This window comes from Coturnix japonica, chromosome 4, assembly GCF_001577835.2.
Source record: "Coturnix japonica isolate 7356 chromosome 4, Coturnix japonica 2.1, whole genome shotgun sequence".
NCBI lineage: Eukaryota > Metazoa > Chordata > Aves > Galliformes > Phasianidae > Coturnix > Coturnix japonica.
The window spans coordinates 37177638-37201410 of NC_029519.1; the positions used below are offsets into that span (position 1 = coordinate 37177638).

Below are 23773 nucleotides of genomic sequence, written 5' to 3' on the forward strand. Positions count from 1 at the left end.
AGTGGGCATATGCCCATTAAAACTGTGCTGTAAGCATACATCTGCACAATAGAATCCACAAGGCATTTAATAAGCAAATATGAGTACTAGCAGCATTGCCTTGGACTCCTTCTACTTCTACTACCTCTCCTGCTTCAATCTTCTTTGCATTTTGAAACAGAAAGAACTGTCTCCCTCTGCAGGCTAGTGTTCCCACAGCAGCTGTTTCATTTCTGCTACCCTCAATTTCTTCTCTCAATACAAACACTGCGCTATTCACATTTACTCCTCACTTCCACACTATCTCACGATCCCAAAACTTGATGATTGTTAGACCACTGAAAACATTGCATCATGCCACCTGAACCACTACATCCTTATTTATTGTGGAAAATCCATAGCCAGTAATGGAACTCTTACTTTAGGTGCAATTTGTTTTACATTCCAGGTGAAAAATTTCCACTGAAACAAGGCAAAGCTTGAAAGACTCCATTGAATCCTACAAGGTACATAACAGCACTTGCTTCTCATAAATGTTTCACTTAATTTAAAAAGTTTACTAAGTAATATATTATTTAATTCTGTTGGTTCAAGTCCACAGAGCTAGTAGCACTCTTTCCAGTAAGACAAGAATCATCACAGTTTCCAAATACGGGAAGATGCATTTTGAGACAGTTTGCTTTGTCCACATCACTTTATTTAAATCTTGTTCATTTGTCACTGACAACATCACCTGCTGAGCTAAAATGTTTTTCAGGCTGAAGCTGGAGGATGGGCAACCAAGATTAATGGGCTATGAATCACATGCAAGCAAATGATTTTCTTTGACCAGCTCTGAATTCCCATTTACACTATTGTTGGATAGTACTAGGAAACTGTAGTTGAAAAACAGTGCATATTTTCCCCTTACAATATTTCATTTTCAGCGAACTGACCCCAAAAGTTGTCAGATTCATCACTTATAGATACCATCTGCTGACCTGTCATGGAGGGTGGTCAGAGCTGTCACAGTGGAACATTTTTTTTTTCCACCCGGAATTGTGTATAGAAGCAACAGAAGGAGAAAAGTGCTTATTTAAAATACAGACCTACACTTATTTATTTTGTTTGGAGGATCTTCTACATGCTTAACTTCCACTAAGACAGCAAAGTAATAGATGCAGAGGGAAAATAAAATCAATGTGTTGCATGAGAGAAGATTTTGCATCAAATGTGAACTTTAACTGTTTTTACTGTTCCACTAATGCAGCTGATTTGCCAACTCTTATCTCTGTTTCACTGGGATTTTATTGGAACTACTGAGTGCAGGCAGATGGTGAAGCTAAGGAATATCATCAGTACAGTTCTTAGTCTTTTTACATGCCACGCTCTCAAAACTTCCGTATTACGGGCTGTGCTCATGTCAAAAAGAAATCTGACTTCAAAGCTGAGTAAAGCAACAAGTAAGAGAATATGCACTAACACATTTCTTTTGCAACAGTTTTTTAGTCATGCCAGCACAGACCCACTTTTGATTTATGTTAAGTATTCCAGAGTTGTGACCTCTAAATGTCACCTTTTCTGCAAACTATTCCAGCAGCAAACATCCAGGTTTCCTAATAATCCAAGAAATGGTTTTCTGAGCCCCTATACAGATTTTTTTAGATTAATGATTATTTTGCCTTGTTGCCCAAAAACTTCTATTTTACTGCCCTTACACATTGAGGTTATGTTTGAAACCAAGAAAACATATATTAAGGGTATAAAAAGCACATCTGCTACTATGGAAACTACAACCTTGATTTAACTATAAATGGAAGGTAAACACAAATAATTTTGGAAGCAGTCATCTACCATGGTATTACAGTTATGTACGCAGATATCCAGTGGATGTGTTTGTTCCATGAAAGCTCTTCTCTAAAAAATTACACCACTCTTGTCTCCAGCAAGTGCTAAGCTGACCTCATCAATAAACCTCTCTCACCACATTATGCCCTTTCGTCACCGGTTGGCATCAAAGTTTCTTGAGCCTCTAAGATGAAAGTCAATCCTGTAGTACCCACTCAACTGCTGAGGGCTGCAGCATTGATTCTTTCCAAAAGCATGAATTAATCCCCTGGTAGCAGTCATTTTTCTAAGACTTGCTTTTAATAGAATTTTTGGTCTGGCTCAATTCAGTATTTGCTTTCACTTTATTTTTCTCTTTTTTTTTTTTTTTTTTTTTCCCTGCAATAGATAGATGAGCAGGATAACTGTTGCTGTTTCACCACTAACAGATGGTAGACAAAAACTGTTTAAAGATATCAAACAAATGTTTCAGCATGATTCATTAAGTAAAACTGAGAATGCTACTCTCCTGCTGCTTAGGCACATCATCTTTTCAATAATTACCTCCAGGTTTCTTTTCAACTTCAATAACATTAATTGTATGAGTAGAATTTACAGCTAATATATATATTTGTAATAAGATCCGAGAGGAAAAAAAAAAAAAATAAAAGAAAACTGCATTTTTTAACCTATTATTACAGTTTTGTTTGTTTACTGGAAAGGACTTGCTTTTGCACTAGTCACTATTTTGCATTTTTAAATAGTTGTTTTTGAAGACAACACTATTTAATACATTCCACTGCCTCTATTGTTTGTTTTGATATTATTTTCCTACTAGATTGCATCAGTTACATATTTAAATACATATCTGATAGAAAGATGATATGATTGTGTTTCCTGGATATCAGGTGGGACATATTACTCACGCTTCTTTACTTGATTAATGCAATGAAAGTTCACAGACTTCTTCCATGTGAGATTTTTCAGCAATAACAAAATGTTATTTGAGATGGCTTTTTTGGCAGTTTAAACTGGATGCTGTAAGTGTGCATGTAACCTGGAAAGATCTTCTATTCAGATGTTTCCCTGATTAATACTCATCTTACTATTCTTAAACATAAGTCCATGTATCTTCACAATTGAAAACGCAAAACCTTCTCAGGTTTTTTTTCTCAGGAAAAAAAAAAAAAAAAAAAAAAAAAACTTACTTGCCACCATGTATTTTCATATTTCTCATTAGCATTGCATGTGTGATCGCAGTGCCACCATGAAAGTCTGAAGAGATTTGTTCAGATCAAAAACGATGGGATTGCAGCTGCTGAGATTCAGTCATCTCTTTTTAGCCAGTTTAAAATAATGGATACATCCCCACGATTTGATGTCTATCAAAATCCTTCTTACCATAGATGCAGCTGCAAGAAAAGCAGATATGAAATTTACTTAATAATGTTTTGTGTGCGATCTAGATCTAAAATTATGCTCTAGGATTAGTTATCTTCGTAAATATTACATGTCACCAGGCATACCACTATACCATACACAAATGGAAGTTCCTGCCACTGTGTATTAGGTTTTCAAACACTGCCATTGTAAGAGATCCATTGGTGCACAACCTGCTTATGAGGTGTTCAGTGCCAGCCAAGAAAAGCTCTGTTGCAAAATTAGTTTTATGACTAACTGAATTTAGAACCTGACATAAGTATTAGGGTTAAGCACAGTAACTAAGAATACATTTGGAAGCTGTTGGCATTTAGGTATCAGTGGGTTCTTTAAGGGCTATACCAAGCAAAGAGAAACAAATATAGAAGAGCACAAGCTTCAGATTTGAGAACCATTATGAGGTAATTAGCAGTAGATTAAACGTAGCAAGGACACTCACTCCTCCTCCAGTCATGTGCAAAAAAAAAAAAAAAAAAATCTACTTGATTCATAAGTTGTCTAAAAGGTGCAAGTGACAAAAGAATTAAAATTTGCTTGAGAGAGAATTCAGCATAACCTTAATGTGAGAAGAAGGAGTAATCACTTAAGAGATATGACCCTGGTTTACAGCGAGAATATCACAATCAAAGAAAACCACAACTGAGAGTATTTGGATTCCCACAGCTGTTATCAACACTAATCTTCACTTCTATAAATCAATGTAAGAGAACTACTTACTTGCAAATAAAGGAAATTACTGTGTTTCAAAGACGCCTGAATAATACTCGGTGTCACTGACATCTGCATTTCCCCACTGAGTAGAAAAAGCTTTATGGAACACTATTTGTTCCTCTGTCTCTCTTCAAAGATTTGTGTATGTTGATATTTGAGAAAAGGTGAAATAGACTTTGGTTATGTACATAGTATGTCTATGACATCAAATCATATTTTCATTTTCTCTTTTCCTTTGGTGCTGGAGAGACCACCACGATATGTCTTCCTCACACAAATGTCTACTTTTTTAAAAACAAAATAAATAAACAGCAACAACAACAACAAAAACAAACAAAAAAAAAACACCCTGCATTTTCCACTCTCTTCCACATTCACTGGCTACACCGCCAAAATAAAAAAGTATTATTATTTAATCTTCTGATTATCTTATTTAAAATTCAGTTGGTTGTGACTGAATAATAAGATAAAGTTTACCAATAAAGCAAACTCAGTGTACTATTCCTTGCATGCGCATCATAGAGTAAATACAGTTTTATGCATTGTCTTAAATCTCCCATCACAATACTGATGAACTTTGCAACAAATATAGCATTACGGGAGCAGTATCAACAAACTGGTACAGCAAGCTATAAAACTGCAACTGCCAGTCATTTAATTTCATGTTTCCACTGAAGAAATGAAAAATTCTGCGAATTAACTCTTCCAGATCCTGTGAATTTAATGAAAGTTGGGAAAAAACCCACAAAGTTTTTACTGTTGTATCTTCAGGTTTTTTTTGTTTTTGTTTTTTTTTTTTTTTTATTCACTTACCAGTTTTAAAGCATGTTTGAAACTGTTAACTTGAGGCATAGAATATCTAATGTGTGGATACCAGGATCAAAGTCAATATTCTACAGTGGATATAGGCATGCCTAACACTAATGACTACAAACTTTCCTTCCTGTTCGAAATTTTCAGTTCATGGTTCCAAAGTACTGCCTATCTGCCCTGAATTTAATGATATATTGAAGAGTACCTGATTATCCCCACAAACTCACCATCATTTTTATGACACTGAGTTCTGCAGATGTTGTCCTCATCTGGAACTTGCGGTGCCCAGAAATCCCTCTTCCAGATCAGTTAACCTAAACAATAAACATTTCTCACATATCCAGGCCAAGTAGTAAGAGGGTATTCATAATCTTAACTCTTGAGCCTCTCATTTATAGTTGCTATTTACAATGAAATTAGAAGCAAATAAAATCTGATAAAAAATGTCATGGAAACAAGACGTTTTTTGCACAAAGCTTATTGTAAACTCACACAGCTCGCAAGTAAAAAGTAGATTTAGTTGTCTCCTCACATTTCTTAAAACTTTGGACAGAAAATTTTTGTATTTGGTTTGTTGGCTTAAATCTGAATTTTACCCCTTCCTCTCAGCACTCAGATCTGAGATGCACTCAGATGCTGAGACCTTACTCTTGGATAAAACAAACTAGCTATTCTTACCTTCATCTAAGGCCCAGCTCTATGGTTCAGTTTGCATGCCAAACCTCACATCATTAGACAGATGCATCCTAATTCAGAAGTCAATAGAGCATGCTGCTCCTCCAAACCTTATTGGGACATATAAAAATGTGTTCATATGCAAAACAAAAATAACGTGCAAGGGAATGGACCTACCATTAAACAGTCTGGGTGTTCATGTGCCATTACCTTAGTATACACCTGGCTCTGTCCTATTTGCTAGTAAAGATACAGCAAGAAAAACACAGCTCCTTTGGAAAACCAGTTGCCAGTGAAAGTGTTTCAAAGGATGCTCTACTTATCTTCTGGAAGAGAAGGTGACTAGCACTTCCTTCTATATTATTTTAATTCCAAGATTAATATATTTTACCCCCATTAATAAGCTAAATTTTGGACCTTTGTGACAGTAGTTACTTAGAAAATTACTGAGATGGATGTGAATAACATATCTACAAACAGCTTTCATTTCACTGTGCATTTTACTTTCAGAATATTATGGTATCCATTATCAAGAAACTGATTTTAAAAAGTGAAATAGTAGACAATAACAATAATAATTTTTTTGATGTTAAAAAGTGAACATAAAGTTACTGAATTTGCTGGATATAACCAATTTCAGTTATACTGAAGTATGAACTGAGTGTTAGACATTTTAATAATATTAAAAAAATCTGTGCTTTGCAAAAGAATGACAAGGATACATTATACAAATCTGAAAAGAAAACCTTTGGGAGATGATCTAATGGTTGCAATTATACAATATGCAGCAGGATAAAAGTTCAACAGCATAAATATTGATGACAATTAGCTAAGAATTAAATGCACAGTTAAAAAGGAAAGTGCCATATGAGAATTCAATGCTTCAGCACAAATCTTGTTTGGAATATTCAGCAAGAGATTACTTCTAAAAGTTGTGCTGAAATATAAACTCACCATTACTAAAGGCCTTTGATTAGGTGGAAGAGATCAGATTTATTTCTCTGAAACTTAAAAGCCTTGCATTAGCATACAACACAAGAAGAGTCGTTGAATTAGAGGGCAGCAAAGAAGACAGAGTATGTTCCTAAAAGAATGATTAAGTCAGTCACACCAAATATCTATATCCCCAATTTACAATTAGTGAGCTTATCTCAGTAGTATGTGCAAGGGTCCTGATTTGATGCTCGTATATGTTAAAGTGAGGATTAATATGAAATATATCAGCTAATAACATTGCTTCATATTCACACCTGCATACTAATACCACAGTTCTCCACTCAGTCCAGGAAGACATGAACTGACACTGCTGTTAAACTAGTCCTTCCACTCCCATCCTTCTAGCCCTGGCTAAGTCAACCTATCCCTATGCCACTGCCTCTTCCACGTTGGCACAACTTGCTGTAACTATGGTATTAATTCTTCTCTGAGCTGAGTCTCTGATTCAAATCAAATTTTGTATAAGCAGAGAGGAAAGGCAACACTGAAATGAAAATGAGTAGATGTGACAAGCATCAGTCTTATGTTTCTACAACAATGAACTGATTGTGGAACAATAGCCTCATTAAAAAGAGAACTAACTAAGGTAATATGTATTATCATCTCACTGAGATATCCTTGTCTCTAGCTGTGGTATCCCTGTTCATTACAGTGAACTTTCCCTTCCAACCGAACTTTTCCCTTCCAACTGTAAGGATTCCATGATTCTATTCTATAAATTCAGTATTTGTCAGTTCTAACAAAGCAACAACAGTTTTACTGAGGAAGAGAAGCAATGCTTGTTTTATCTGAAGAGTGGCAAGATTTGGTCCTAAACGAGAAAGATACTTCAGGGAAGAACAGAATGATTTGTAGGATATAATCGATTTCTTGATGAATCATCCAGCCGTAACTCCGTGTCTTCTAATGGAGAAAAATTTTAAGCAACACAGGAAGGGGAAGCATGTTTGGAAACCTGGGTTAATTTAATTTCCCCTCTAGAACCATGGAAGATAGGGAGATACTACTCCATATGTAAAAAGGACGTGTGAAAAGAAGTGGAACTTGATACAGAAAATGCTTTCCAATTGATATATGCAGAAGCCAAGAAGTAATTTTTGAGGAAGCAACAATTGTCCATGGACTGCTCAAGCAGATGTTTCTTTCATAGCATCAGCACAAAGAAAAAGCACTCCTAAATCCAACTAAAAGGTAAGGAAGGAAGTTTCCTTACTAGGAAGTTACCTATTACAGGATAGGTCTTTCTGGGTAATACCCAAGCCAAATACCTTCATCAAATTATTTGTGTCATCACACAATCGCTGATCTAAACCCCTCGAAAGAACTGGAAGACAAAAATTTAACCTTCTCTTCTGGGAAGATGCTTTCTCTGATGATTGTAATACAAAGCAAATGTAAGTAGAGAGACAGAATTCCCAACAAATGGATAAAGCTGGATAAAGACCTTTGATTTTCAAACTCAGCACAAATAAGTTTTGTATGTCTCTTATTTTATTCCTTTACCCACAACTTTTATTAGAACTTATCTACTTTTATGTTGCAAATAAGTACTTTTATATGCATTCAGGTTAACCTAATTCAAAAGTGAAGCAAATTCTTCTCAATAGATATAAGAGGAGATGATTCCCATGACCTTGCTGAAGATGAGCAACAGCTTGAGACCAGGTACTGCTTATCATCAGTTTCAGAGTAAAGTCAGACAATATGCTGAGTAATCTAGTCACGAATGCTTATATTTATTCAGATTATTCAAATTTATCTCAATGTTACTTGCAATGTTAAACCAAACACATTGCTTCAAGGTATGTCAAAAGAACTTACACCATCTCACCACTTTTATTCTCAGGTTTACCAAGCCTTAACTCATTTTCTTCCTGGTTCATATGATGATGCTAGCTTGCTATCACCTAACCTTTCTCACTGAGCAAGCATTTTATTCTCTTTAGACACTGCTCAAACTCTATCAGTGTTTATTATCAGCCTTATCAATTTACTGTCGGAGTTTAATTTTCCTCACTGCTCTGCACAGTACCAGGATCACTCACACATGTGTGATGTGTTAGGTGACTGCAAAACCCTTTTATTCGGCAGAAGTATTTGACAGCTATTTAGCAGTTACTTTGCACTGAGATAAATAACAATATATAAGGGTGGTAGAAAAGAAGTCTAAGCTGCCTTAGTTGCTCTTTATCAATTATTTCTGTTCTTGCAGAAACAAAGGAAGTTTTCACTGGAGAAACATTCTCATTGTTGGTACCACTGATGTTGGTACTTTAAGAAAAAAATCAAAGCTATGAGAAGAAATGATGGGACTAGGAGAGAAAAATAACTGGATTATGTGAGTATCAAAATTATCTCTTTTCAAATACAAGTGAGAGAAACAAAGGTAGTTGTGCAAATAATGAGAAAATGCATTTTTCTATGACAGCTAGAGTAATTCTCTTTAATAATTGGCAATTCATAATGGAAGCCACAACGAAAAAGAAGAGTACATATGTATTCAAAATATGTATGTGTAAATGTATATATATGTTTGTGCATAAATATATATAATTAAAGACTAACATGCATAAAGCCTAACAATTCTGGGCAAATACCTATTTCAGAAAAAACAAGTGCAACTCAGACTCTGTGTGTCCCAAAAACTGAATTTTCTACCAATTAAGAGTGGTGATATAAAATACAAAGAACGCAAAACCTCTACTTTTCTTCATAAGAAGATATGTAACAGAATACTAACTATTCAGATTATATTATAAATGATAAACTCCAATACACTCTGACTTTTGCTATTCATAACTAGGATGAAATCTTTCCTCTAGCTAGCAGTTTTAGAAATAACTACTAATTTGCTTAGGTTCTTGGAATCTTCTCAGGGTTCTTAAATATTCCTAACAAATTAAGTGGGGCAAATTCACTTGTAAACATACAAACAAAACAAAAACAAACAAAACTAAGCAAATGCATGTCTGAAAGATTGAAATTTGAAAAGCTAGGTTACTTGATTTGTGGGTGCTATCAGGCAGCTAGACTTCTTAATGGACAACATTATGGATGAATCCACTACAGATAAAAATAACCCACAGCTTTCAAGAGCTGTTGTAGAAACGCGAGCCACCAAATAAATTACCATCAACCTATTTACATAAATGGAAATATGAAAGTATAATTCTTCAGACTTTCTGAAAGACTCTAGAGCGAACAATTTACTTGCAACCTAAAAAGGGGAGTTACTGGAGTCAGAAAACTACTTTAAGTTTTAAAAGATCAATAGCAAACAACTGTAGAAATAAGTGATATTCAAATACTAGTTAAAGTTTGTTTTTTTATGTCTCTGTTAATAAATGTGGTAAAATAATTTTATTATGCAATGAAAGAAAAATGTAAAAAGAAAATACTTAATTACCTTAAAAATATCTGAAGTAACTGACAACAGAATAGTTGGGCCTATTAATCAACTTCATTCTAGATTCTCACTGTCATTGGCTAAATACTACAGTTAAAATAAAATTTCCTCCAAAACAATATTCAATAAGCTGGGATACTGAATAAAAGTCTAAGTGATAAACAAAAATTATAGTTGAAATGATTATCCCATTTGGCTAGCTATAGCTATATAGCTAATAGTTAGCTATTCTTTTCTAATAATTGCCTAAATATTTAATTATCCCATAGAAGATTAATTGGGAAAACGGTGCAATAGCCTCCTCATCAGAACTTCTGGCTGTCACGTGGGTCATAGACTTATGGCTTAAGTTGGAGGGGAACTGAAGACCACCCAGTTTCAACCCCTCTGCCATAGGTGAGGTTGCCACCATCTAGCTCAGGCAGCCCTACCTGGCCTTGAACAGCAGACAATACACTCCATTGCATCACCATCCTCAGAGTAAAGCATTTCTTCTAACCTAGATCTCCAATCTTTTAGTTTAAAGCCCTTCCCTCTTGCCCTATCTCTATTACACTAAGTAAAATGTTGGTCCCCCTTCTGCCTGTAAGTTCCCTTGAAGTACTGGAGGACCACAATAAGGTCTCCTTTGATCCTTCTCCAAGCTAAACAAGCACAGATTCCAGTTTCCAGATAGGATCTCGATGTAGGAAAATTCTTATAGTTTCTTATAGTTTATAATGTTTTTATGCTTTTTTCCTAACAGTCTTAACACTATAATCAACAAAAGATTAGAATTAGCCTTTTTTTTTCTAGACAGAAAAAAAAAATAAAAAAATGGTAGATGCATATATGTTGACAAGCTATTACCAAACCTATGAGCTGAAATGGTTGTGTGTTGTAAAATGAAGCAGAACGGAATACAAAAATAACAAGATTAACTGATAAACTGAAGCTATCATTCAAGCCAGGAAGAAACTGGAATCCAGGCTAAGTAAACAGGGAAGGAAAATAAAATTATGCCAGATAAAAAAAATAAACTAAGACTTCAAAGGCAATCTGAAGTGCAAATGCAGAGATCTTACTGGGGGGATCAGGAAAACAGCCTCACACATGCAATAGGAAAAAGCTAGTTAGGATAAAAAAACAAAAACAACTATTTCATTTTGATTATTTTTCCAGTTATTCAAATTATTATCATAGAAGCCACTTCACAGCTAGAAATTTGACATAAATTCCAGATTCCTGTTTTCATTCCTTAATGTGTGTTTACTTTCTATAGCTTAGCTGCAGGACGTATTTTTGGCACAGATTACCAAGTTTTGCTGAATGAATTCCACTCTGTGATACAGATTCAGTCTCCCAGACAGCTGGGTTATTTGAAGAAACATGTGACCTTCCAGGTCCCAGAGGTTATTACAGAGCTCACAACCTTAGTTCCTGATACCTCAGTGAAATGCTGAGTAGCTACAGATGAATTAAAGTTAGCAGACCACTAAGCAAACCTCAGAGGGATTTCTGACTATATGCCTGGAAAGCTGTAGAAGAGCCAAAGGATTTGACTTCAGCAACAGACACGCTAGAATCAGTTCTACCTAAATTAGCTAGTAATACGGCACAATCGGCAAACCTACTGATACTGAGAACTGACAATGGCATTACATTTGTTTTGGTGTGGTTTACTGACTAGACTAGCTTTGATCTGCTCCTGATGACAGAAACATAATTAGATACCTAAATACCAAGAATACATCTCCTCGCTTAGTATCATCTGAAAGGCACTTATTTTTGTTCTTTGACACTGCTTTCTGAAGCAAGCCTAAGAGCAGAAAATGGGGATTCTCAGGAGATCTATTTCAAAAATGCTCTTTTGATCAGGAATAAAATATTGATACAGACTCACTCATTGGTAATTGACTTGAAAAGAAGCATCTGGTCAGGTTCCTATTATTCCAGTGAGCAGCACTAGAAAAAGATTTTGACACGTTTAAAACAGGGAGGGAAAAGTCTGAGCATACAGAGGTATCCCAGCTTTTTGTCTTGACCATTTTTAATTAAAGCAGCAATTTTCAACTAAGTTGTCAGAGAGTAAGAAGGCCAGACTTTCCTCCTCAGTACTGCAGAAAAGGTAAATGAGTTATTTCCATCATTCTCTACTACTTTTGGCAGACATACACCTGCCCTACAGCTACCCTTTCAAGTAATGAAGATGAGGCACAGTCAAATTTCAAGATAACATAAGAGGGGGATGCCAGAAGAAAGTGATCATTTAAATCACAGTAACTTGCCAGAACTGGATAGTAGAAACAGAACAAATAAAATAGCTGTACCGCTAATTTTTTTTATTTTTATTTTTTTACTTTTTTAAATGCAATCCATATTGGACAATTGGAAAGTCAGTCATTTTTGACTAATTAGCAGTTTTTAACCTTGTCATAGTTAAATTAATTGGAAAAAAAAAATATATATATATATATAATTGTTCCACAGACAACCATGAAAAATAACAATGTCCTTGTGGATTCTGTGCAAGGCAATCATTCTACTTCAGTTAACTGATGTCCTTTGGAACATTTAAAAATTGCAAATAAATTTGTGGATAGAATTTTCATATGTCAGATTGTTTTTGCCATTAAAAAAATACTTTTTATTTTCTTGCTCAGACTATTAATCTTGTAATCAGTAAATATGGTTCAAAGCTAGATTAAACCAATGGTGGGGGCTAAGAAAAGAGTGAAAGTAACTACTACATGGTTGGAAGTTAAGTCTTTGCATTTTCTTTGGTATGTTGCTGAATATTTTTGGGCATGGGTTCAAGTTTAGTCCTAAGTACTGTGTAAGACAGAAAAAAGAAAATGTGCTGTTAAAGTATATGTGTATTATTATTCACCAAGCATAAACAGTTTTAATGTGGAAACAGTAAAAACAAATATGCAAATAATGTGGACAATTTTCTTCTGACATTTCTTAATCTCTAGTACTGGGCATTAACTCTGTGCATGTGAAATTTTATAAGCCCATCATTACTGCTCAAGTAGTTGTCATAAATTGCAATTAAGAGAAATAACTGAAGGGTTCTGAAAAGGTGTACAAACAATAGGAACTGCTATCACCTTGCCAAGGATTAAAACACACGCTTGGATAGTCATTCCTCATGCTTCACAAAACCGCCCACGCAGTGACTGCCTGGGGGTAGGAAGAGATATCCCTTTCATTATTGGGATCTCAGTCCATCTCTGAACTCTTTCATATGGTACTGTTCACTATCACCATAAGAATTACGTGTTGTATAGACCATTAGTCTGATTCAGCATGTCAGCCTCTGTGTTCTCTGCCTCTGTATCATGTATACAAGGCAGAAACTCTGCTTTATTAGCTAGTGATAAAGAAACTCTGAGCCCTAAGAGCTGGGTCATAAAGGAAACTGGCCATGAAAGAGCATGCTGGCTCCTGATTAGTAACAGATATGACTTCCAGTCCTCTAACCAGATAATTTAGCAGCTAGGTAAAGTCTTATGAAATAAGAAACATACTCTGTGCGTTAGAAAACTACACAGAAATGAGATGTCACAAAATAAAACACACTTATTGAATCAACCATATGGAAACAGATCAATAAAAATTTGCCTGAGTCAACCTTCAGAGAAGTAATGCTAGTTATTATAAAAAACAAGTTCTCACAAATATCTACAATATTTTACTGTGTGTTTTTGGCATAATGAGGACTTCATCTTGTGCATGGCAACCCTGCAAAAGTGAAATCATTGTCAGCCGCACTCCAAAACGTCAATGGTAATATTAAAATATTTTCATTTGATGGTCCGTAGTGAGCAAGCCAAATATAGTCTTAATAGATAGTGTTCAAAACAATGTTATTGTTCATTGATTACGTTCAGTTCTTAAGAAACAGTGTGCAAAATGGTGATGCTGTCTCTGGCACACCAGTGTTTTAGCATTTTTAAACATTCATCCATATAATCTTCTTTAAGATACTATAGCCTGGTTTCAAAGACACAGTAGGCAGATGCATTTGCCTGCTTGCTATTTTACTATTCTAAATGAGCATAGAAGGGGAGATGGATCATCCTTTACATCTTCTAACAGTGAGGACTGCTTCTCCACACCTTTTAGGTATGCAGACCTTTTAGGTATGCAGACCTACTTTGGAATTCTTCCTGGAGTCCAACAGCTGAAAGACAGCTACCTTTTAGGTGCAAAACTCCATTTTAGTAAGCTCTGAGATTTTTATTCTTTTATTTCTCAGGATGGGATATCATTAGGATTGAATTTTTCTCTGAAACCTGGTAATCTTTTCCTACCCAGCAACCAAAACTGATAGATCTTCCATGTAGGCAGTCCCTTATAACTGTACATTCAACAACTGAACCAGACTCAGTCGCTTGTGTTTTCTGAAAAGGAAGATGGTAATGACAAGCACACTCTTGAAATTTTACTAGTGTCAGACCAAATTTTGTTGACTTTTGAAGCCTAAATACCTGGGAACTTTAATAATTTCCCAAGGTGCATTAAAAAGAGAAAATCTTTGTTATGTAATATAGACTTTTTAACTTCTGTTTTTTGTTTGTTTGTTTTTCACCAAATTGCATTGCACCTTAAGCATATACTGCCAGATTGAGATAGTACAGAAGTTTTGAAACTGTACCTGGCTGTGTAAAGGAGAAGTGGAACATTTCTGTGGCAGCATGAAGTTACCTCTCCACAGGAATAAAAAACAAACCAAACCAAACAAACAAAAAAACATAAAACCTCAACCTTTTAATGTGAGAGGGGGATTGCCCCTCTTTGAAAAGTCACTTTAAAATTAGCATTTAATATACTATTAAACACAAATGCTCTAAAAATTATTTTTGTTGTTGTTGTTGAGCATCTAAAAACAATATAAAAAAAATTATCTTTCTTTCCTGTGTAAAATGAGTTGCAAAGTACTCAACTGTGATACTGTTTTAGCTACCCTCATACAGTGGTAGTTGTATAAAATATTTTAAGAGAGTTTGATCATAATTTTGATTTTCAATTTGTCATAGGCTTCTTAACCTTTATAACACATTGTGCATGAGGATTAAGACCATTAGTCTAATAACTACAATTAGTCATAATTATCCTGATAGGGGATAATAGTTAATGAAATCTCATTTCAGTGTTCTTAATAGATTTAATTAATGCAATATTTATGTCAGCTTAAAAAAAAAACTTTTCCACTGGACCTAATTCTTAATTACTTGCCAAGAAGCACTACTTTAATCAAAGTTGCCAAAATATAACCATATTACCTCTCAATGTGTCATAAATTTATCTTGCAGCAGACAAAATAACTGATTCTGAAAAATCTGTAAATCTCTTCCCTTTACTTTGGCTTAAAATAATTTTTAACCATCCCCAGATGACACTTATCTAATAGTTCATCTGTTTTTCAACCTCCAACTTTTATTACTATCCTACCAAGCAACTTAAATGTTATTCAGAAACTAGTGCCTTTCCCTTGCATATGTCCTTTCTGAGAGAATGCCAATAAGGTCAAACAAGCTGAAAATTTCCAACAGCAGAAAGAGATCACAAAGAAGAAAGTGTGATATAGGTATCCTATTGTCTCTTAACAGCTCTGGGCTCAGGGGATTCGCGTTTGCATTTATGGAATAATCACTTAAGAGGCATTAGCACATGTCGAATGCTAAGTGATAACTGAATGTTTGTGTTGAATTTATCACAGAAAAACATAAGGATTTAAAGAATACTTTTGTTTACTAGTTTCAAAGGCCTTATGCTGATATAATCAGGCTTTCTGCTTAAATCTATTGTGGTCTTTGTTCCACACTATGCAGAGGGTGAGCTTTACTGCTGTTCTCATAACTCAGGGCCTAAAGCGTTGTATGAAATCTGCTTTGGATTTACAGAAATATCCTTACCTGTAAACAGATACAGTTCTAACAGCAGCAAAAGTGAAGGCAGCCCATTCTTAACAGAACTTTATAAACCTCAGTAAAATCTTTCCATGTCTTACTCCCCCAACTGTACTACTTGTTACAGTGTCCAGATCAAGCTTGGCACTACATTACTTTAGAACTGGAAGTATATCATGTTGGCGTACCAGCCATCAAGTGGGGATGTACAACAGCCAAGGGGATTTAGAGTCCTACATTTCAGCATAAGCTAAAGTTTCAAAAAAGTCATAGAATCCTCAAGGAAAAAAAAATAAAAAACATTTCAGAGGAAAATAAAAGGAAGTCTTCATTGTTCTGAGTACCAGATTGAAGGCTATTGTGAGCTTTGCTTTCCCCCTGAAGACAAAGAAATTGATTTAGTCTTTCATCCTTTCAGCCTCACCTGCCAAACAACTGTGTATGAACTCTGGGATAAATTAATTTAATCTACATTCTGCGTAGTATGACAACATTTAACATTCCCAGAAACATCTAAGTGGATTAGAAGCCAAACTTTCACCCATGACTTAAACAGTTCTGATGCAGATTCTTGGGAAATGTAAACTTCAGTTTTCAAATATTTGGTGCTAAGGATTGAAATAAAGTGGGGGAGCACTTAACTGAGACATGAGGTTGTAAAGCCTTCTATACACGAGGTTAGGAAAAAAATAAATAAACCAGCTTTAAATGACTGACATTCCTATGTGAGTGGATTGATATGGATTTATATGATGTTGTGAAAGATCTTTTGCTTTGTTTACAATTGTTTCTATCCCATGCAAGCCACTGGAGGGAAGATGCGAGCCCAGAGTTCTTTTCTCCCTCACCTCACTTTCCCATACATTTTCTAATGCCAGTCCTTGAGCTCACATGGTCATATCACTACCTACAAAGGGTGCCAATACCTTGTGAGTTGCTCCTCAGTTGTTTCTTTCTAATTTGGTTAGTTTGCAGCTGTGTTGGTTCATTGAGGACACGGGAACAAATCTGAGTCAGAATGAGAAGTGTGGAATTGCCCCGGCCTCCCTCATTTCATGCACTAGGAATACAATAGGTCAGAGACGGAAGCAGAGTTACTGAAGTTTGGGTTCAAATCCCTCAGCAGGCCTTTTATTCTATTCCATACCTCTGCAAATATCTTCATTTTAAAATTTAAGAGACTTGGACAAGTTCAGCTTGATGTAAATTGCATTTATAGAAGTTTGTAATCTGTTTCTGCTTGATGATTATTATTGGTATTTATTTGTTTTGTTTTTTACATTATGCTACTGCAATTCACTGCAGGATAGAGTCAGGAATAAAGTCCATAAACCACCTGAACCTTCCAGAAGCTGCCTCTTTCCTACACCATGCACATCTAAAATTAAACATGATGCATGAGGTGATGTATGTAGTTATAAGGCACACCATGTCCTATGAGTCATAGTCCATTTTACATGTTTCCTAATTGTTCCCAGAAGAAAGATAAATAAGATAGTGTTATGTACCTAATTCTTATGAAAAATTAAAAATTTCAGTGAGCTTTCAGCTGGAAGGACACTCTACATTGTTTTTAATCACTGAGTAAATAAATGCACAAAATTTGTAAAGGATGTTTACAATTCCTTCAGATATCAAAAACTTAACAGAAATACGCACTAAAAAATCCATTCTGGTTACCATTCAGGAAAACTGAAGTTTGACTTGGACACTTCTGGAGTTTCTTACTCACCTGCTACTGAAACCTATCCTTTGGAGAAAACAATCTCAACAAATAACAGTGAGATGCTGGAAAAGACTGCCCTGGGAGGTTGTGGATGCCCACAATCTCTGGTGATGCTTAAGGCCAGGTTGGATGGGCACTGAGCAACCTGATCAAATACTTGATCTAGCAGCTGGCAACACCCTGCCTGTAGCAAGGCAGTCCAAACATGATGACCCTCAAGGTACTTTCCAACCCAATCCATTTTACAACAAAATGTGTGCGAAGTTTCCCAACCCTATTTTTTTGAGGATTTCAAAAACATTTACCCCTGGTCTATCCCCCCACCCCTTCCACTGAGAAGAGAACCTTGACCAAAGGGAAGCTTTACATTAATTATTGTCAACCCGGAAATTCACAAACAGTACACATGATAATGATGAACACTTAAAAATACTGCCCTAATTATTATTAATTCCTCTGGTATTTATGGTAATAATGGTAATTATGATGAACTCATACTACACTAATGCGAGTGCTTCACTTCTGGAACTCAATATTAATTCATAACACTGTATTAAAAGTGTTATTCAAGAATAATATTATACATTATGTTTTTCTAAGGTTTGCAAACTCTTTAAAAACAAAGGCATCTTGTGGAAAAATAAAAACACCACACTATTTCTCATCTGAGGATATTGTTTGTTTTTGATTAAGCCTGTAGTTTCTGCAGAGATTTAACAGTGATGAAAACTGACAAGGTTGAAGGGAATAAGCTAAGGCTCTTGTCACAGTGAACACATACATGGAGAGATGAAAAATCTTGTACTTTTCAAAGGCATTTGCTTAAATCATTTTTGCTTTTGTTTTACCCCTAGTGACAACTGCCAGATTAATGCCACAGGAAATTAAAAATTATGAGTTTATTCAATACATAAGGAGTGCCAGGTTCTGCTAATGTTGACTATAACTGATTGAAACACCAATCTATAATGAGACTTGGGAAATTCAGTTTCCACGTCTGTTCCAGCATACCTCTGATGCTGCTTCTGTTCAAGGAATCATCACCACTATACAACTCTGAACTTTAGTAAATATAGTAGAGATGTATTAGCCTACTATATTCACAGCAACTGAATTTTTAGAAAACAAATAATTTACAATATAACTAATCAAACCTCAAAACTTAGCTATCCATGTGGTTTCTTTCTCTCTTCAAGCTGTTTGTTGCATCTAGGTCTGATCACCCACCCCCCAGGTGAAAGGCCAAACCCAAAGCAATTATGTGTTTTCCTTTGCTTTTTTTCAAAAAATTGGTAGGTGCTGAGAACTAATGTTCACAGCATGACAGCACAAAAGCATTGTTGTGTGTTATTATTCCTGGCAGTGAGGCCGATGTAAGGAGTGCCAGTATCCTGCTAATTATCCACCCTCCAGAACTGAGCGATGAATTTCTATTATTCAAAGCATCTTCTTATAGCACATCTGATGGGAAGTCAGAGGGATGGAAATCATTGGCAAGGGAAGAGGGAGAAAAAAAAAAAGCACTAAAATCAGCTCTAGTGTCCAGAAAAAAGAAAAAAAAAATTGTATGGCCTTATGTTTACGTATTAATTAAATCTATTAAGGGCTCAAATAAAATGTGATTAAAGTAGTACATAGGCTTCTGAGTGCAAGTATTTGTGCTCTGACGAGGGAAAACAACCAGTAAGCGCTCATTCAGATTCATGAACAATGTCACTATTTCCACAACTCTTTATTTTCACTTTTTGCAAACACTGGACTTTGTGAACTTTGTTGTGCTAAAATACACATGAAAATCAATGTGTAAAATCAAATGAGCTTTGTTAAGCTCAAACTCTGTTATTCTAGACAGAACGCAGCTGGAAATCCTTTGAGCTTTGCTGACTATTTCTCTGGAATAGAGAATGCATAACGCCTCCCCTCCCTGCCCCCCCATTCTCTAGTCTGTTGCTATGTGCCCCTGATTCCTGGATACCAGACTCTCAGCAGCAGGCAAGCAGGTATAGCTCAGCATAGCCTACATGCTGCCAGCATCACACAGCCACAAAGAAAACTAACTTTAAACTCCTTTTTCTCCCCCACAACTTTTCCTTGCATACACTGCTTGCTTAATCAGCTGCAGCTGAGGATACCTATCACAACTGAGCAAAGGAAGTGAAATATAAGGAAAAAATAGTGTAGGAAGATTCGCTGTGAAAAGATTTCTTCCTATATAGCATGTTCTCCATGATACTATGATGTTTCTCCATAAAGGAAGCCTTTGGATTGACCAGTAAGCACATACTTTGAAAAAGACAAAAGCAAGAAGAAATTAAAAAGAAAAAAAAATCTTTAACCTGACTTAGACAGCTGCTCAGACAACCACATGAAAACACCCTCACAAAGCGAACAGAAGATGGTAAGCTTTACTCAAGGGAAAGCCCTCCCATGTTGCCCATGTCTCCTAGGTGCTTTTGTCAACAGCTCTACTGCAAAACTTCTAGAAGGGCAGGAAGCTTTCAACATAAACTTCCCAAGTGAATGCAACTATTATGGATTGTTTCAAGCTATAATGTGTTTCATAATGCCACAGAATTTTTCTCTTTTAAAATCAGCATTCCTTTCGCACAATGACTTAAGTGAGGCATTAACTCTTTTTCACATCAGGTTTAAATTCTTTGCAGTAGTTTGATAAGCATTTCAATATTTATTATGTTTGTATTGTAATTTTTTGTATATAAATGAAACAGATTTTACAGTATCTTGCATTTCAATTTTAAATACCACAACTGCCTATCAAATTCTAAAAATGTGCTTTGAAAATATATTGAAATTAGCATTTGTATTTACCACTTCACTGTGCTGATAGTAATTAGCAGCACAAAATTGTATACCACAGATTTTTATTTTTATGGCTGGATAATTTCATCAAGAAGGAATAAAGTTAGGCCACTCTTCTTTAATACACTGTGTTATGCACCTGTCTTACAAAAGACGAAGTTCACCAGCAATGTGAAAAATTACTTTTATTGTCAAAATTTAGTCCTATTGAATATGGCTTTGAAGTCCACAAAGTTATTGTTTTTAAGGCTGAAATTTTTTTTGCATTAACATGCCATATAGGATTTAAATACTGGACATACGAAGAAAAATCTGCAATGACTGATGTCACTTATTCAGATAAATGCTGTCACCATTAAATTAGAAGAGAATTAGGAAGGATAATCCAGTTTTAAAAAAAAAGAAGTAGTAAAAATAGATTTAAACTCTTTTACTAAATCAGAATTGTGGGAGTATTCAAGGGCCATATTGCACATCATGAACATGCCCTGTTTCCATAATGCATTGATTTCATAAGGCAGAGCATTACTGGTCAGTAAGGCCATAAGAAGGTGTTTGATTTTTTTTATTTTTTTTTTGTTGTTGTTAGGTTTTTTTTGTCTGGGTGGGCAGCAATTCCAGCACAGAATTTCAGCCTTCCAACCTTTTATGTTAACTCAGAACTATGTATTAGTATCTTCAGAATAACTGTAGGACTAAATATTGATGACAGCTCTAGATCTCATCCTTGAAACAAGCGTCTTGATACAAAGCAGTTAGCTAAGTCAGCGAACCAAAGTGCACCCTTTCTGTTATTTGTTTTTATTTGAGAAATCAGACCTTGAAAAAAAATAAAATAACAGGGATGGAGAACAGAAAAAAAAAGATAGTTACTGCAATAGAGAGTGCACAAGGAAATATACCCTGCTTCTCACAACATTAAGCATCGCCATATCAGACTGAGTTAGTTATGGGACAACATTCAAGACTATCTCCTTCACGTACTTGTTGATTCATGAACATCTTTAAACTCTGTAGTTAATTGTAGTTTTCAACCTGTAAAAGTTTTTTCTTTTTAATTGTTCCCAGTATTTCTGTTTGAAATATCACTTGACTGCCCAGAGCTGTATATTGTTTCTTTAAAACATACAGATCCAAATAATCTTCCAACAGGATATCATTGCTAAGGTCCTCCCTTGTCCTACTTGCAACTTCTTTTATTCCACATAAAGTACATAATTTTCTAGGGTTACTTTTAATATTTTCTATGTAATAATTAATCTGTAATTAAAATCTGTCAACTGTATTTAATAATTATAGAATTATAAAATAACTCGGGTTGAAAAGGACTGTAGAAAAAAAAGCAGACATCGCACCTTTAAACCAGTCTTAAGTTTACCAAGAAAAACAGAGCTTACAAAATAGTAAAAACAAACAAACAAAAAAAAAACTGCTTACCTTTTTTCAAGGAGTAGAGGTCATCAGATACTCTGAAGGAGGTAGATACCCTTTCTCTGTAGCTGCCAGACCTTAAATGAGATAAAGTGAGGCAAGGCTCCACTCCTTCCAGTTGCACTTCTACCTGAGCTTATGGAGTTGGCTACAACTCTTCACCAGATGCTCAATCATTGGTTTAGTCTATGACTTAATAGTTCCCCCACAGTGACATAAAAGCTCACCCAGTTCTCATCCCTTGTTGTGGACAGGGTTGCTTTCCACCAGATCAAGTTGCCAGGGGTCCTATCGAGCCTGGACTTGAATGCTTCTAGAGATGTATTGGTGGTAACCATACAGGTGTTAACAAGGATGGTAACTACAAGGATGGTAACAGAAGTACAAAAGATATAAGGGAAGGAGAACTCACCAGTGATGATGCTTTTGCTGAAGGAGCTGGGGCAATCTTCACCAGCAAGCAATCTCCAAGAGATGCTGCCTCAGTGAGGGTCAGCCCTTAAATGAGGTCTCAGAGGAGGTGGAGTTGAGCTCCACCCCTCCCAGGAGCACAGCTACATTACTCTCACCTGTGCTCCCGCAGCTTACCCAATATTTGCCCCAGCTGATTAATCAGTGGTTCACGCTGTGATTACCAATCTCCCATACAAGAGATAAGACATCCACAGCATCTCCAGGCAGTCTGTGCTAGGGGTTCACCATTTTCTTGGTAAATAATTTATCCTTGATATCAGATCTAAATCATCTCCCCTTTTTAGTTAAAAATTCTTCTCCCTTTGCCTATCACTGTCTGCCTATATAGTAATAATAATAATCTTGTGTGGGTTGGAAGGAACCTTAGAGATCATCGAGTCCAACTCCCAGGATTCGAGCCTCTGTGCTGCAGAGCGGCACTTCTACCACTTGCTCCACAGGGAGGATTCGAACCCCAGGCCCTGATGTTGCAAGGCGGCATTCCTACGACTTGCGCCACCGGGGCACACTTTTCATATTTTCTATAAGCCCTCTAGAAGTACTGAAAGGCTACTGTGGGTCTCCCTGGAGCAATCTCTTTTCTCCTGGCTGAACAGCTTTAGCTTCCTTAGCCTTTCTTCATAGGAAATAAATATTATATTTTATAATCCCTTACTAAGAAATTATTAAATAAAATACTAAATAGCGTTATTTAGCTCAACAGCCTGACAAGCTTATAGCTCCAGGTACATCAGAATTCAATATGGGATAAGTACTTGTTTTGTCAATATATCAGAAATATTGGCCTGATTTCCTACTGACACTTATACCACTAAAAGATTAATTTCACATACCGTCAAATTGAAACTGAACTGGTGATCCTAGCAGTGACTTTTCAATACTGGTGTAAACAGTTACATAGGATCATGACAAAGGATTTGGCGTTGAAGTTCAGAACCTCCTAAGCCTCAAATCAGGGCTTTCTGTAGTCAGCTTATAGCTAATGAGATGAAAAATAATTGCTTTCCCTGAATGGCCTTAGTCTAACCAATACTCACACAAACCACAGTAGCTCTATCACCTGGTGGAGAACGTGCAGTGAATTTTTCCCCTTTCCTGATGATCCAAGCCAAATGTGGTGCATTTTTGGCCATGTTGTGAGTAGCAAAAAAAAGAAAGGTCTGTGGCAACACAGTGTTATGCTGTAAATCTCCTATATTTCTTCCATTTTCTTTTCCTCATTTCCCACCTCCCCATGCAGCTTTTGCTAGCAGAGCTTATTTTCTGAGTTTTTAAATTCAGTTTGGTTGGATCATTTCTTTTCAAACCTTTTCCAGGCACTTGACTGATGACAATCATGAAGTATTGACTGCAGGATGGTTTAATCTCTTAATGCAACCTCTCCATAACTGTTGTTTTTGGAAATGATTTTTAGCACAACAGATGACTAGGGTAGATAAGAGCCCTTTTATGCAAAGGTATCCTTTATTACACACGTCTTAAATATTTGTTCTCAAATATTACATCTCATGCCACGTCTTCTATGACAATTTGTTGCTGCTGTTCAAGAGAAATGTTGCTTTAACTGAAATCAAGTGTAAGCACACATAAGATCTATTG

The 23773-nt window shown here is 35.8% G+C and overlaps 1 long non-coding RNA gene across 3 annotated transcripts in view; it reads right to left on the reverse strand.

Moving 5' to 3' along the window:
• Window positions 1–22081, reverse strand: part of LOC107313327 — a 31049-nt gene extending 8968 nt beyond the window's left edge. For 2 of the 3 annotated variants that reach the window (XR_001554933.2, XR_001554934.2), the window contains exons 1-3: window positions 21707–22081; window positions 4977–5063; window positions 2994–3197 (exon numbers count right to left, since the gene is read on the reverse strand). This is a non-coding gene — a long non-coding RNA (uncharacterized LOC107313327). The remainder of the gene's footprint in view (window positions 1–2993; window positions 3198–4976; window positions 5064–21706) is intronic. The other variant, XR_004307185.1, reaches the window with a different exon arrangement.
• Window positions 22082–23773: the final 1692 nt, after the last annotated feature.